Source organism: Carex rostrata, chromosome 20 (genome assembly GCF_964058835.1).
Source record: "Carex rostrata chromosome 20, lpCarRost1.2, whole genome shotgun sequence".
NCBI lineage: Eukaryota > Viridiplantae > Streptophyta > Magnoliopsida > Poales > Cyperaceae > Carex > Carex rostrata.
In genome coordinates, this window is record NC_135937.1 from 8,912,695 (window position 1) to 8,927,567 (window position 14,873).

General features: G+C 32.4%; 1 long non-coding RNA gene across 1 annotated transcript; it reads left to right on the plus strand.

The window, feature by feature from the left end:
• Window positions 1-11,414: 11,414 nt before the first annotated feature.
• On the plus strand, window positions 11,415-13,287 carry LOC144572194 (uncharacterized). Its single transcript, XR_013517698.1, has 3 exons — window positions 11,415-11,554; window positions 12,028-12,111; window positions 13,148-13,287. It is a non-coding gene; the product is annotated as an uncharacterized LOC144572194 (long non-coding RNA).
• The last annotated feature ends 1,586 nt before the right edge of the window (window positions 13,288-14,873 follow it).

The following is a 14,873-nucleotide window of genomic DNA, read 5'->3' on the forward strand; positions in this document are numbered from 1 at the left end:
AAAAAAAAAGGAGAAAATTCATGCCCTTCTATTTGGGATAAGTGAGAAAACGACATTTCCTGTTGCTGTAATATGTTTTACTCTTTCTAGAAATGAGTCACTTTTGTCCGCATCTGAATTTTTCAATTTAAATTTAAGGAATGAGTAGGGATTTATTCACAACGGATTATTTTGGAAATTTTAACAACCATACAAGTTTTTTTTTTTTTTTTTTTTTTTTTTTTTAGAGAGAGAGAGAGCTTGATTGTGGCTATCAAGGGAATAAACATAAAAGTTAATTTATAATTCGAAAACTCGACAAGTATAATGTATTCTATATTTTAAACATATCATATACATTAAAATATAATTGATGCAAGTTTTACCATTCGTCAAGTAATATCAAATTGGCATCTGTCCATATTTAATGATCAAACATAAAATGATATATCACATGAAAATTGATACACGATCAATCTATACTGAAAAAATATGTTTATATTTTTTTTCTTTAAAAAAAATGTTTTGGCATAATTTGAAAAGGTATTCTTATTTCTTAAGGTTGTCAATATAAAATTATTGTCAAAAAGACAAGAAATCATAACTCTATAAGGAATATAGTAACTTTTTCTATGGTATGCAAGAAAATAAGGTATCTTTATCAGTTTAGTTTAATAGTAAATGAAAAGAAGTAATTTGAATTTAATGTACGGATTTACAGATAAAAAAAAATAGTAATATAATTTTCTTATATAAAAATTATTAAATTTGACATGTTATGCAAGCTTTGCTTTAATTGTATTAAATTTGTATTTTATGAATACTAAAACCGTATAAGCATCCTTTTTAAAGAAAATACAAATGCTCATCATTAATGGACACGCATGCATGTTGCGCATAAGGCTAACAATTATATTTTAACATAAATACAACTTTGAAATTAATGATAAAAGTATTAGAATAGAGTTGGAACATGAATGAAGTAATAGGCATTTGAACTCTTCTCTAAAATATTAAATATTATTATATCCTTTGCAATAATCAATAGAGAAAAGTTATCTTGCACATTGCGTAAGAGTTCTTACTTTGAGAACCGATCGAGTCAAGCATATATATATTATATAATCATTTGAACGGCTGTTTTATCACGCCACGTATGATATGATGAATATTATTTTCCACCAAAATTCAAGTCCACATTCAATAGAACTCAAACTTGAATAATCACACGATAACAATAACATTCAACTTTCTTATGGAAAAAAACATGATATGTGGGCGTTCGATGCCGCGTTTTTATTTCATGGAAAGTGAATACAAATATAAGATAAGATTATGAATTCTTAAAAATGAACACATAAAAAAATTAATAGGTTGGTTTTTAAAGTGTGCATCTTTTAATCTCTTGATTTTTATATGAAAAAAAATATTATAAAATTTTTGTAGTTGCTCTTATTTACCGTGTCACTTCTCTGCTCTGCTCGAGAAATATTTTGGCACCGCACTCTCATTAAATTAAAAGTTGATGAACATTGAACAACATTATTGCCCGGTGACAGAAACTGTTTAAATATCTTTATTTTTCATGTCTCTCGTGTTTTTTATTTATTTATTTATTTATTTATTTATTTATATTATAATAAATAAATAAAATTATGACTTCTAGATGTAATATATATTTCTCTACATATATATAAAAATTATGACTTTTCAATTTTGATTTGTAAATGAATCAATAATTATGTTCAAAAGTCAATGTTCATAATTTATTTATCTACATCAGTATATTTTTGTAATATCTAAATACTAATAAAAGCAAAATCAAAATATCATAAAAAATTATGTATGCATTGAAAAAATTATTTTGATATTTGGATTTTAAATTTAAAGTTATTTTAATTCTAGAAATAGAAATATGAATATATGATTGATTGAGGCAAAACAAAAGAGATATTTAAATCCCCTATTTATATTGAGGATTGGTAAGACCCGAAATTTTTATTAATAGGAAATATATTAAAAAAATATTGAGATTAGAGAATACTTTTAGTTTTTTTCGAGATATAGAGAAAACGTTTTGATTCATTACGGCCTCTGGCCCTTATGGTTTATTATGGCCAGAATTAGAGCTTAATCAATCATTCAAACTATATTAACTATTTTCTAACTGAACCAGAAAAAAAAACCGAAAAAAACCCTGTCCGCGATATTTAGAAACAGCCAGCTCTGTCCGTGATATAAAATAACGACCAGGCAAAAACAGAGAGAAAAGTTTGTCCGCAATAGACAGCAACGGCCAAACGTGAAAAAATAAAATAAAATAAACGAACCCCTGTCCGTGATAGGTAATTAATAACGGCCAGCGAAATTTTAACTTAGTTTTGTAACAGCTTAGCGACGCAGATCCACGTAGTAAATACAGCCCACTGGTTTTGCTGCCAGTAAATCGCCTAGACACAACTGACACGTCATAGCTTACTGGTGTATTGTTAAGTATTTATATTTCATATTGATGCTCGTTTTGTCTTGATTTTAAAACTGATCTATCAACCATTAATTATATTATATACAAAATTATTTTACGATCATTCATAATATTTTAATATAAATTTGATTGGTGAAATGTATCTTCAGTGTTTCTGTTAAAACTTTCGAATGTGATTATATGAAGAGAGATGCATTTACAATACTTGAAAGTTCCAGTATTTTATAATTTAGTTATGTAATTTTAAAAGTTCAAACTATCGATCTAAACCGTTCAATATGATATATATATATATATATATATTAAAATGTGTTTCTTGATGAAATTTTATATTTGATTTTTTACTATTTATTAAATATTTTACAAAACTGTTATTTTTAGTGGTCCAGAATTGTCTAAAAATAACAGTTTTATAAAATACTGGACGATTAGTCGCTCACCCACATACTGAATGATTAGTCGCTCACCCACAAGTTGTTTCGTTAAATTGTTAGTAATAGTGTGACCCAGAATTATCCTCTGAGGGATTCTCTACGGTCAAAGCACTTTAGTAATAGTATTTATGAGGAACTGTTATTGAAATTTATTTTTGGAAGTAAGAAATATTTCAATTATTCATAAAATCTTGTTTTCTTTTCAAACATTTATAAATTTGATATATTTATTTGCATTATTCTGGTGAAAATTATTGACCCCAAATTATATAAGCACATCTTCCTTAAATCAAGCATATCAATAATTTATTGGTGAAAAGTAAACGGTGAAATGACTAAATTATTAATCAATATAATTATTGGCGTTTAATATTCAAAATTAAAAGAATTCAGTAATTGACTTTGCTTGACAATGGAATAAACACACTAACAATATATACAAAAATAGATTCATAGGTACCTTTCACTAACGAAATTATCGGCCATTTTTATTAATATCCCTAAAACAAATCAAAATTTTAAAAATAACCATGTTCCCAATTTTTTTTTAAAAATGCCCTGACCGCCTGGGCTCAGGGCGGCCCAAAATACCATCTGAGGCGCCAGCCCCTGGGGCGGCCCACAAGCCAAGTGAGGCGCAGAATTAATAAGGATGAACCAGTCATTTTCAACAAGGGTGGAGGAGAAACTAAGACGACACAGGAACAAAGGTGCAACTATGACCATGATCCCGATGGGTAATGATGGAACAGAATTCGAAGTGCAAAATCCAAATGAGTACGTTCCTACCAGCCGTAAACCAGACGGCACTATGGCGTTTGTCAAGAGGCCTTGCAAGTACGTGGTTAAATTCAGAGATGCCAGGGCGGTAACCTGTACATGCCAAGGACCCCAGCTAAGTCACATACCATGCAGTCACGTGATGGCGGTATGCCGAGTGAGGAACTACTGTGAGGATCACTATGTTGCTAACATGTACCGTACCGATTACCTTGCTTCCACTTGGGGTGGATCTTTCCATTCTTATCCCGATCAGCATGAGTGGCCTGCATATGTCGGTGATAGAATACTCCCTTTAGAAGGATGGATAAGAAAGGGTAGGAGGAGACACAAGCGTATTGTAATGACCATGGACGAGATGGGTGGTAGGCGACCGTCGGGAAATCGGGCTCGCCGTTCTGTTTCCGACAGGCGCAGGGCAGGTACGTAGAATTGTACAAAATTTATTTATGCTTTAATTATATTACTAACTGAATTGCATTGTTATATTCAGATGCAATAAACGAACACAACGAAAGAGAAAATGCCAGAGTTGTTGCTGAAGCAACCGGTAGAACATAACTCCCTCCTCCTGTAAGCCAAGCCTCTACAAGTAATGCCGCACCTGCCACTAGTACCAGAAGAACTAGTCGTTTGTTAGGTTTATTCAGACGTGGTGGCAGATAAACTTGCTATTTTGCTCATGCGAATTGATTTATTTGGTTTGAACTATGTTATGAACTTTAATTGCGCTTTTGATTGTACTGTTGAACTTTTTATTGTTGAACTATGTTAAACTATTTTTAGAACTATATATGTATATGTGTATATTATACATATAGTTCACCAAAAAAAAAAAAAATCAAAGTTATAAAAATTTACAACATCACTCCGTAAATATATCAAATATTTTATTTTTTGACATACACATAATATTTTATTTTTTGACATACACATACACATATACATAAACCCTAAACTTTTTTTCACAAAATTATTCAAATCAAAATACTAAGATTTCTCTAAAAAAAATAAAAATAAAAATAAAACACATGAGGCGCCCCAGGGTGTGGCGCCTCACTTGGCTTGTGGGCCGCCCCAGGGGCTGGCGCCTCAGATGGTATTTTGGGCCGCCCTGGGCCCAGGCGGTCAGGGCATTTTTAAAAAAAAATTGGGAACAGGGTTATTTTTAAAATTTTGATTTGTTTTAGGGATATTAATAAAAATGGCCGCGAAATTATATAAGAGGAGGGATCCACTTACAACGTAAGTTATAACATTTTACAACAATTTAGTTTTGTGATTTTTAAAGTTCAAACAGTCGATCTAACCGTTCAACATGATTTCTATATTAAAATGTGCTTGGAGATCAAATGTTATATATTTGTTATTATTTATTAAGTATTTTATAAAACTGTTATTTTTAGACAATTCTGGACCATGCACTAAAAACAACAGTTTTGTAAAATATTTAATAAATAATAAAAAAATATAAAATTTCATCAAAAAGCACATTTTAATATAGATATATATTGAACGGTTTAAATCGACAGTTTGAACTTTTTAAATTACATAACTAAATTGTTATAAAATACTGGAACTTACAAGTATTGTAAATGCATCCCTCTTCATATATCACATTCGAAAGTTTTAACAGAAATACTGAAGATATCTTTCACTAATCAAATTTATATTAAAATATTATGAATGATCATAAAATAATTTTGTATATAATATAATTAATGGTTGATAGACCAGTTTTAAAATCAAGACAAAACGAGCATCAATATGAAATAATTTTTTTTCGCTGGTCGTTATCACCTATTACGGACAAGGGTTCATTTTCTAAAATTTCACGCCTGGCCGTTGCTATCTATCGCGGACAGCTTTTTTTCTTTTTTTAAAATTTCACGCTTGGCCGTTTCTAAATATCGCGGACAGGGTTTTATTTGGGTTTTTTCTGATTTAGTTAAAAAATAGTTAATCTAGTTAGAATGGTTGATTAAGCACTAATTCTGGCCGCAATAAACCATAATGGCCAGAGGCCGTGATAAATCAAAACGTTTTCCCTATATCTCGAAAAAAATCAAAAGCGTTGTCTAATCTCGATATTTTTTTAATATATTTCTTATTAATAAAAATTTCGGTTGGTAAGACATAGTGGATTGATTTTACCCCAGTCGGGTATACCCGTCCGTACCCGCCGCCCGGGGTACCCGTGCCCGAGCTCGGGTATGGGTCGGGTACTCGGGTACGCGGGTACGGGCAAAAACCGGACCGGACCCGTTATTTTGGACCAATACCCGACCATACCCTACTCGAGTTTACCCGTACCCGACTACCCGAGTACCTGTACCCGTATACCCAACCACTGTTCATCCCATTTCAAAATTCAAAAAATCTGATTTCCCCCCCCCCCCCCCCCCAAACCAACAAAAAAACCAGAAAAAAATAGGAAAAAACCAGAAAAAACAAAAAAAAAACCAACAAAAAAACAAAACAAAAAAACCAGAAAAAAAAACAGCAAAAAAAACAACAAAAAAAAAAAAAACCAACAAAAAAATTTTAAAAAAATAAAATAAAATATCCGTCAAGGGTACACGGGTAAGAGTATAGGACAGGTAGGGTATGGGTTTTGAAAATTATACCCGCCATACCCGTACCCGAGACGGGTATACCCGGGGTACCCGTACCCGCCCGAGTTGCAAACCACTAGTGAGAAGTTGTCAGACAAGCCCGGAGTAGAGCGTAGGCGTAGGCGTAGGCGTAGGCACATTGATTGAATATTAGATTAGATTAGATAGGTGAAGGTGAAGGTGATACAACACTCCCACTCTAGTCTCTAGGGAGTCTAGACTTGTTTTGTTCTTGATTGATTCTGTGCACTTCGTGGCTGTGAAAACGGTGAGGTGAGTCGGTGAATGAATGGTTTTCAACCCGTTACCTTGCATTGCATATTTGCATCTGAATGGAAATGGAACTGGAACAACAAGGTCTCCATTAATTACTTTCCTACTTTTAAATTCCTAAAACTTTACCAAAATAAATCAACTAGTCATCTAATTTGCTTCCTATGCATGTCACTTTGTCATATTCTTCTACATGCAAAGAATACTTGACCTATCATTTTTTAATACAAAATTTCATCCATAAATTTCTTACAATTTGTATGCATATATTATAATACAATGCTCAATTATTTTTTAATATATTTACTTAAATTTGTAAAATTTTCCATTTAAAACTTGTTCCACAAATTCCACACATTTTTTAAACACAGTTATTTTGCATGTATTCCATACATTTTAAATCCAAAAGTTTTTGGGACACCGTAATACAGAGTCATCCAATTTTTCACACGCAATTAATTTGTTTTCTCCAGCATGCAATATATATATATATATATATATATATATATATATATATTTTTTTTTTTTATGTGTCGTGACTGGCTAACTTGCAAGCTGTCATAAGTAGACCACACTCAAAAAAAGTTAAACAATTATCTTTTTCTTTTTCTTTTTAATACCAAAATCAGAAACACAAACATCATCAAGATTTCCAACAAATTTTAAATTACATGGATAATGGATGTTTGCATTATTGAATAAACAAATTTGAATGGCAGAGCATGCCAGCTCAGCTGATCTCCATTCTCCACAACCACGACATGATTTATTTTCGAGATGAATTGGTGCAACGATCAGAGGCGGAATTAAAAAATTTAGTTAAAGGGATTAAAATTTAAAATACATAATTATTAATTTTTAGTTAGTAAAAATTGAATTCAAAATTTCTTAAGTAAAAAATAAAGTTTTAATCACTAAACTACAAAACACACATGTTGCATTTTATGAAGGAGGCTCAACTATATAAAAACTCAATTAAATTTCAACATACGTAATTAAAAGTTTCAACATCATGAGGTGGCCTAGCACCCTCTGGGCTGGGTATAGAAGCAACCAGGGGTGGATTCAGAATTTTCATCAGGGAGGACAAAAAAATATTAAATCGGATTTAAATAGCTAATAGAATTTAAACCCATTAACTAATTGGGTAATTGATAAAAAACAATACTTTGATTTGTAATTTTTTACGCTCTACTTTATAATTTTAATTATCAATCATAATTTATAATTTTATTTTGATTTTAACTTTGAATTTAACTCGAATTAAAAATCAAACAATCAAAGAGGAATAAATTTTTTTCAAAGAAGACAAAATTGATCAAGAAGATAGATCTCTACCAAAACTTAAAATTTTGTCCTCTGACCACGTGGGTCCGCCTTTGGAAGCAACAACAATCAGACAGAGACATGGCAAATTAGGAACGAATGTGCAGTATTTTCCTAGAAAGATACTTTTGTTTCTTCCTTTTAATTTAACTAGATGTTATTACCTTTGTGCAATAACTTCTAACTAAATCTACCAATTCGAAAAAAAAAATTTATTTAAAATAAACATTTGATTACTAAATTTATGATTGATATTCTGATTCATGTAAGCTGCTAGCCTGTTTCCAGCCTGTAAGCATGGGAGGGTCGGTGCTACTGCTAAGCTATTTGTACTTGTAATAAGAAAATTAATATATTTCTAAAAAAATATAGAAGAAAACAAAAACTTGTATTGGATTGGATTCAACTCGTGCCATGCATCTTTGCAGTTTTTTTTGTTTTTTTTATTTCATCTTTAACAGCATGTCTTGTTTACAGTATACATCTTTCTTATTCATTTCCATTTTTGAGTAAAAAAAAGTTATGAACTAGTACTCCTATTAAACATAAAACACAATAATTTTAACAGAACAACTTGTATAAAAAATTTGTTGAAATTTAATATACATTATATGAAGGCATAAGATTAAATCAGGTTACATACAAAATTACCCAACAAGTAAATTAACAAATTGTTGGCAATCAGGGCGGAAGCAGATTTCTATGTTAAAGTCAAATTTCAAAAGCAAATTTCAAAAGTTTATAAAATTTTATAAAAAATACGGAGATCATTTTTATAATATTCAAAACATTTACTCTAAATTTTATATCAAGATCGTGTTAAAGTACAATTTTTTTGCAGTGTTGTAATAAACAGTTGTTTAAGTCGATTAATCGGCCGATTAGTAACTGGTAGTGATCAAACTGTCAGAGATTTTTCCGACTAATCGACTGATTATGACCAATTATTCTCGATTATGACCGATTAATTGTTTGACTGAATTTTTTTTCTTATCATCCCATTAAATAAAAATTAAATAAATACCACTCGATTAATCAGATTTCAGATTCCACCACGAACTCGGACTGAATCTGCGGACGGATCCTCAATCTGTACGTGTATTGGGTCTGAGGACCGATCCATTCGCTTACTGGGGCTGTGCATGCATCCGTGCGCGTACTGGGTCCGCGCAGCAACCCGTTCGCATCCCTAATCGGCTTGATTTTCAAAACCGGAGAAATTTTGAATGGGTAGCGCTATCTTCAGGGCTGGTTTTCAAATATTCAGCGCTCAATCCAATTTTTTTTACAATTATACCACCTCTACCCCTAATTAATATTTTCCTTAATTTTTGTTCTATAATTAATTCTTTTCAAAGGAAACTATCTATGATAGGATTGAAGGAAAAGTTGTCCAGCCGTTAGGCCTCTTTATTATGGAAATAAGTAAATTGTATTTTTTTTTTACAAAATTGATTTTCTGTGGTTTACATTCATATGGTGTTAACTATATTATATCATAAAAACTAATAAAGTACTGTAGTAGTATCAAATAATTCAGAAACCTTCATCACAGACAAATTATTATTCATTAATAAACTAAAATCTAAGTTGAATCATATCAACAGTTGAACCTATATTAAAGTACACAACCTATTTTGCTATTACTTCCCTCAGTGGCGGAACTAAGTACAAGCAAAGGAATTCACATCCTCTCCAATACCTGATAAGGGAATCTTTTACAATTATTAGATCTGAACCGTACTTTTTAACTTGGCACGAATCTAAAAGCCCAAAAATACAGCCCCCTACAGTGACCCGAATCCCAAGTTGATTGAGATTTAATCTCAAACCGTAAAGTAAGTGATCCTCTGCAATATCTGTGCAATACCTGAGAGGATACGGATTCCAAGCAAAGGGGGGCCAGGCACCCTCCAACTTATCGGAAGTTGCTTATTCGGGTGGTTATATTTATATGATTTTTTACCGATGCATACCGATTGGCACCCCTCATGCGGTTGTTCTTTCGTCTTTCAGCGGCTTGCCCCCTCCAAATTCAAATCCTGGTTCCGCCCCTGACTTCCGTAGTATGAAATATTTTCAAAAGTATATCTATTTGATATTTTGAAAAATATTAAACATTATTCAAATTAGAAAACTAAATATTTATATGTATTTTCATTTCTTAAATATCATATGTATCATATTATAATTAATTTAAATGACGTTTACCATTCCATCTAGCTAACAATTTTAAAATTTGAAGGGTGTAATAACGACTTTGTGATAAACTAAATTTCAAATTGTCTCAAATATCAAAATAATTTTTATTTTGCACGAAACATCACATAAATGAATGCCATAATTACTCTAATATATTTTTTTGTACCGTAACAATTTGGTTGCTGTCTAGGATTATGATTTGTTTGATAATAGTATATTAATATTGTCTTTGCAAAAAATTAATTTTTTTAAAAAGAAAATACTTGTTTCAATCCCTAGAATTTGTTTTGATAATGGGTATGGATAATTGTTACATTCCGAAATTTTAAAACATGATTAAATTTCTAAATCGATCATCTGGCTTAAATAAAAAGTTTAATTAACTTAACAATCGTTCAGAAATTTTCTGACCGACTAAAACGAAACTAAAATTTCGTAATATAAATAATGTATGAAATTATGTATAATAAAATTTAGAGATTTAGAAATGAAATAAAATATAGCACTAGGAATAAAATTATAATTATTCGGTAAATCAGAAACTTAGAAAATTCGCTACAATTCCTGGAATTTTTAGAAAAGAAGAAATTTGTTTAATTAGATTTGTGTAAATAAATAAATAAATTGAATTCCAAATAAGAGCATAATTATACAAAATTATTCGTACAAATAAATTATGCAAATTATAAAACTCGTTCATTTAGAATTTTTAGAGAACTAATTGAATAAACATAATTATATAAAAGGAAATCAAATTATTCGAATCTTAAATTGAGAAATAAATATACGAATTTTATGTGCGAATATAGTTACAAAAATTTACGAACTTTCGATTTGAATTTATAAAAGAAACAGACTTTAAAACCAATTAAAAGAAACAATGTTTATATTCTGAATTGTTTAGACCATTTGATTCATTCAGCACGGATCTTAAAGCAGCCCCATTAACTAACCCCTCCCTCTCTTTCTCTCCTCTCCCTCCCTGTCCGTGAGCCCCAGCCCCCCCCCTTCAGCGCCAAAATCAGGGGGCTCCGCCCCCTCCCCTCTCCCGTCGCCGGCGAGCCCACCAGACCCGCCGCCCCACTCTCTCCTCTCTTTTCTTCTCGGTCCGACCCACCAGACCCGCCAGAAACCCGCCTCTCTCTGTCGGTTTCTGCCTCCCCTGCCCTTCCGCACCACCCCTCCTCCTTCCTCGCTGATCCCTGCCACCACCACGAAAACCTTTCTCTCCTCTCTCTCTCTGACCCGTGGAACTAATATCTTAGATTCTTCACAATTGCCGCTGATTTTTGTGAGTTTTCGGGAAACCCTAGAAATTGGATTTTGGTGGTGCTTGCCATTTCGGTTCCACTGGTGCTTCTTGGGGTGCTATGATGCTTGCTAGTGCTCGAGTGAGATGGCCGCAAGGCGAGGCGAAACCCTCGGAACCGGTTGCTTTCTTTTGACATTTTCTCTTTCGGGTAAATTCTAAAATTCACTTCTAAATTCTGATGAATCGATTAATGTCGTAGGATGTGAAATTGCTTGTTTTTGAGTACGGGTTGTTGATTTTCCCGACTCGATCGATTTGCTCGAATAAATTAAGTATAAGGGACTATATTGCAAATGATTTTTATTAAGGGTCGGAATTGTAAAATATATGACCATAGTGATTTGTATGAATTAAAGGGACTAAAATATAAGAAATGATTGTTTGAAATGGTGGCCGGCCATATGTGAATTTATATGGAATGATGGCCGTGACCTTGCCGTTGGGCTATACTTGAATTAAATTGAAATGGTTGATTGTTTTGGGCCTTAGTAAATTGGACTTGAATTAGAATGATTATAAATGAGCCGAAAGGTATAAAAGAATTGATGAATTAAAAGACGGCCTTTGAAATTTAAGTTTTGATAATGTAACCGAATTAAACCCGGCATACATGTAAAATAGGTGTAGATTCAGTTGAGTAGGACTTCGCTGGGCATTTCGAGACGTCTGATCCTTAAAACTAAGCGGTACGCTCGTCATAATAAGGTGCGGGATTCTTGGACTTGTTTGATACTTTATTTTCAGGAATTAAACTGTTTATTCGTTTGTCATGTTGAATGCTTAATTGTTGCATATTTTGGAATTCATGCTGTAGATTGATTCTTGCATAACTGAGAATGATTTGAATTGTTCGGTTAAGATTATTTGGCATGTTGGTATGGTTATTATTTTATTAGTTATATTAATTGTTCTTGATGTGAATGAATCTGCCAGGCCGACCTGTTTAGGTGGCTGGATAAGGTGACGGTGACCTATCCGTTGACCTGTTTTATGAATTTGCCAGGCCGACCTGTTTAGGTGGCTGGATCAGGTGACGGTGACCTATCCGTTGATCTATTTCTGAATTTGCCAGACCGACCTGTTTAGGTGGCTGGATGAGGTGACGCTGTTGACTTATGCGTTGACCTGTGATGAATTTGCCAGACCGACCTGTTTAGGTGGCTGGATCAGGTGACGGTGACCTATCCGTTGATCTGTTTAATGAATTGTGTAAGGTTGATAGCTGATTGTGATTCTATTTGAATGAAATTGCAAAGTTGAGCGGTATGGCTGACTTTGATTCCGTGTGATTGCATTTTTTGTCAAAGTTGACCTGTATAGGTGACTTTTAACCAGATCTTAGGAAATGGTTAAGCCAAACAGCTACAGATGGGTGTCAGATAAAGGTCCAGCTTGGTTGGCCATCTGTAGGCGCCTGTAACCCTACAGATGTGGGTTTGATAAATGGTCCAGCTCGAAAGAACATCTGTAGTTGTTGCAAGCCCTAATGAATCGAGTTAAGCCAGATATATGTTGTGTTTTGAAATTCATCTTGGAAATTCCGTGAACTGTGTTTCAGGTTGATTAATTGTTGTCGAACATTGGCATTCTGTTATTTATTATTATATATATCTGTTTGCATTGTTATTGTTTGGGTTTCATTTTTGAATATAGAGTTTGATTGCAAGTCCAATAATCTAAACTGTGGCAAATTTCGCACTGAGAATTTATTCTCACCCCCCTCCCTTTGGATCATTTTCAGGTTTATTACGCGGATACAACAAATGAGGATATTGGTAATGCATATAAAAGATCCACTGCCTTGCGTGTATATGTGACACTTGATAAATATACGCGGCAGGCTGTCACACCCGTGGATTTGGGGTGTGACAATAATTATCCATATTTATATCCGCTTTTGAACCGAAATCTTATTCGTGTATGGACAAATAATATTTAATTAGTTTGCACCTCTGTATATTGATTATTTGAGGAGTAAACAATGTGAATAAATAAGATAATCTTCTCAGTGTGTAAGTCCTTCATATTTTTTTTTTGAAAAAAGATCTTTTATATTTTATTATGGAGCATATCATAATACATATAATTTTCTTCCAAATGAAATGTTATAAAAGGTTAAAATAATAATAATAGCATTTATGTGCTGCAATCAAGTGACACAGTAAGGTTTCGATCAATAACATCTTGAATTTTTTCAAAGAACTATGGTAATATTCTCTTCCATATTACATGCATTAAATAGATTCTTTTTATACTGTTCAAAACAAAAGAAGTATGTATTAAATAAGGATAAATATGGTATAATGAAACAAAAATATCCCTTTGCCCTCAATAATAAAATTTAAGCGCTTAGAATAGCACTCCCCATTTTGAATTCATTTGATGTTCACGTTTTTCTAAGAGCCTAGAACAGCTGGACCACGTGTTCAGCCCAATACTTTTGCAATGTGTTGTGATCCTCTCCAATTTGTAAATAATTCGTTGCATTATTATTGAAGATCTCAACTGTTGGATCTGAAATTAATGATGTAGATCTTTTTATAACCATTCAGCTGAAAAATAGAAGGGTAATTGTAACCGTTAAGCATTTATGACTTGACAGGGGATTTTAAAGTTTAGACTTGATCTTATGTGTTTCTTTTTTTATATAGAAATTTGTATCCAGGTTGTTATTAAGTGCTAAAAATAAAAAAATTCTCTGATTTAGAATTTAGTTTTGTTCCGTATTATTTCCGAATTATATCCGAATTATACCCGAATCATGAATTTTTAACCCCGCCGAACCGAACCCGAATAATTTATTTGTTACTATGTTTAGAACTGGCCACAAGTTATGGAAACATTTATTCGCCACAGAGGATCCAAATTGAACTTATAACATTGAAATATATAAAGAGTGTGCATATATGCCGCCAATTAAATATTATAAGAAACAAATAAAGTTTCCGTCCGCGTAGTAACCAATCTGTGCGCCTACCTAGTCTGTGAATTGATCGGTGCGTCAACTCAGTACGTGCACGGATGTGTGTACAGGCCCGGTAAACGAATGGATCGGTTCGCAGGCTCAATATATGCATAGATTGGGGATTCGTTTGCAGATTCAGTCCGAGTTCGTGGTGAAATCTGAATAATTGGGTCGTATTCATTTAATTCTAATTTAATGGAGTGGTAAGGAAAAAAATTTCGGATCGTTTGACAAGCGCATATCGTTAATTACAGCACTGCTTTTTTTAAATGATTGAGATCCACCTCTATTTGTAATATCAGTATTCTTTTATAAATGATTGAGGTCCACCTCTATTTGTAATTGTTATGAATATATATTAAATGTGTGGATGTCATTCATTTTGTAACTCTCGTATTAATTTTCAATTTATTTCCCCACTACTCCATGCATATTGATGCCCAATACTATTGTAATTCATTTCTTCATTTATTATTTGTATGGCTTTCATTTACAATTCGTA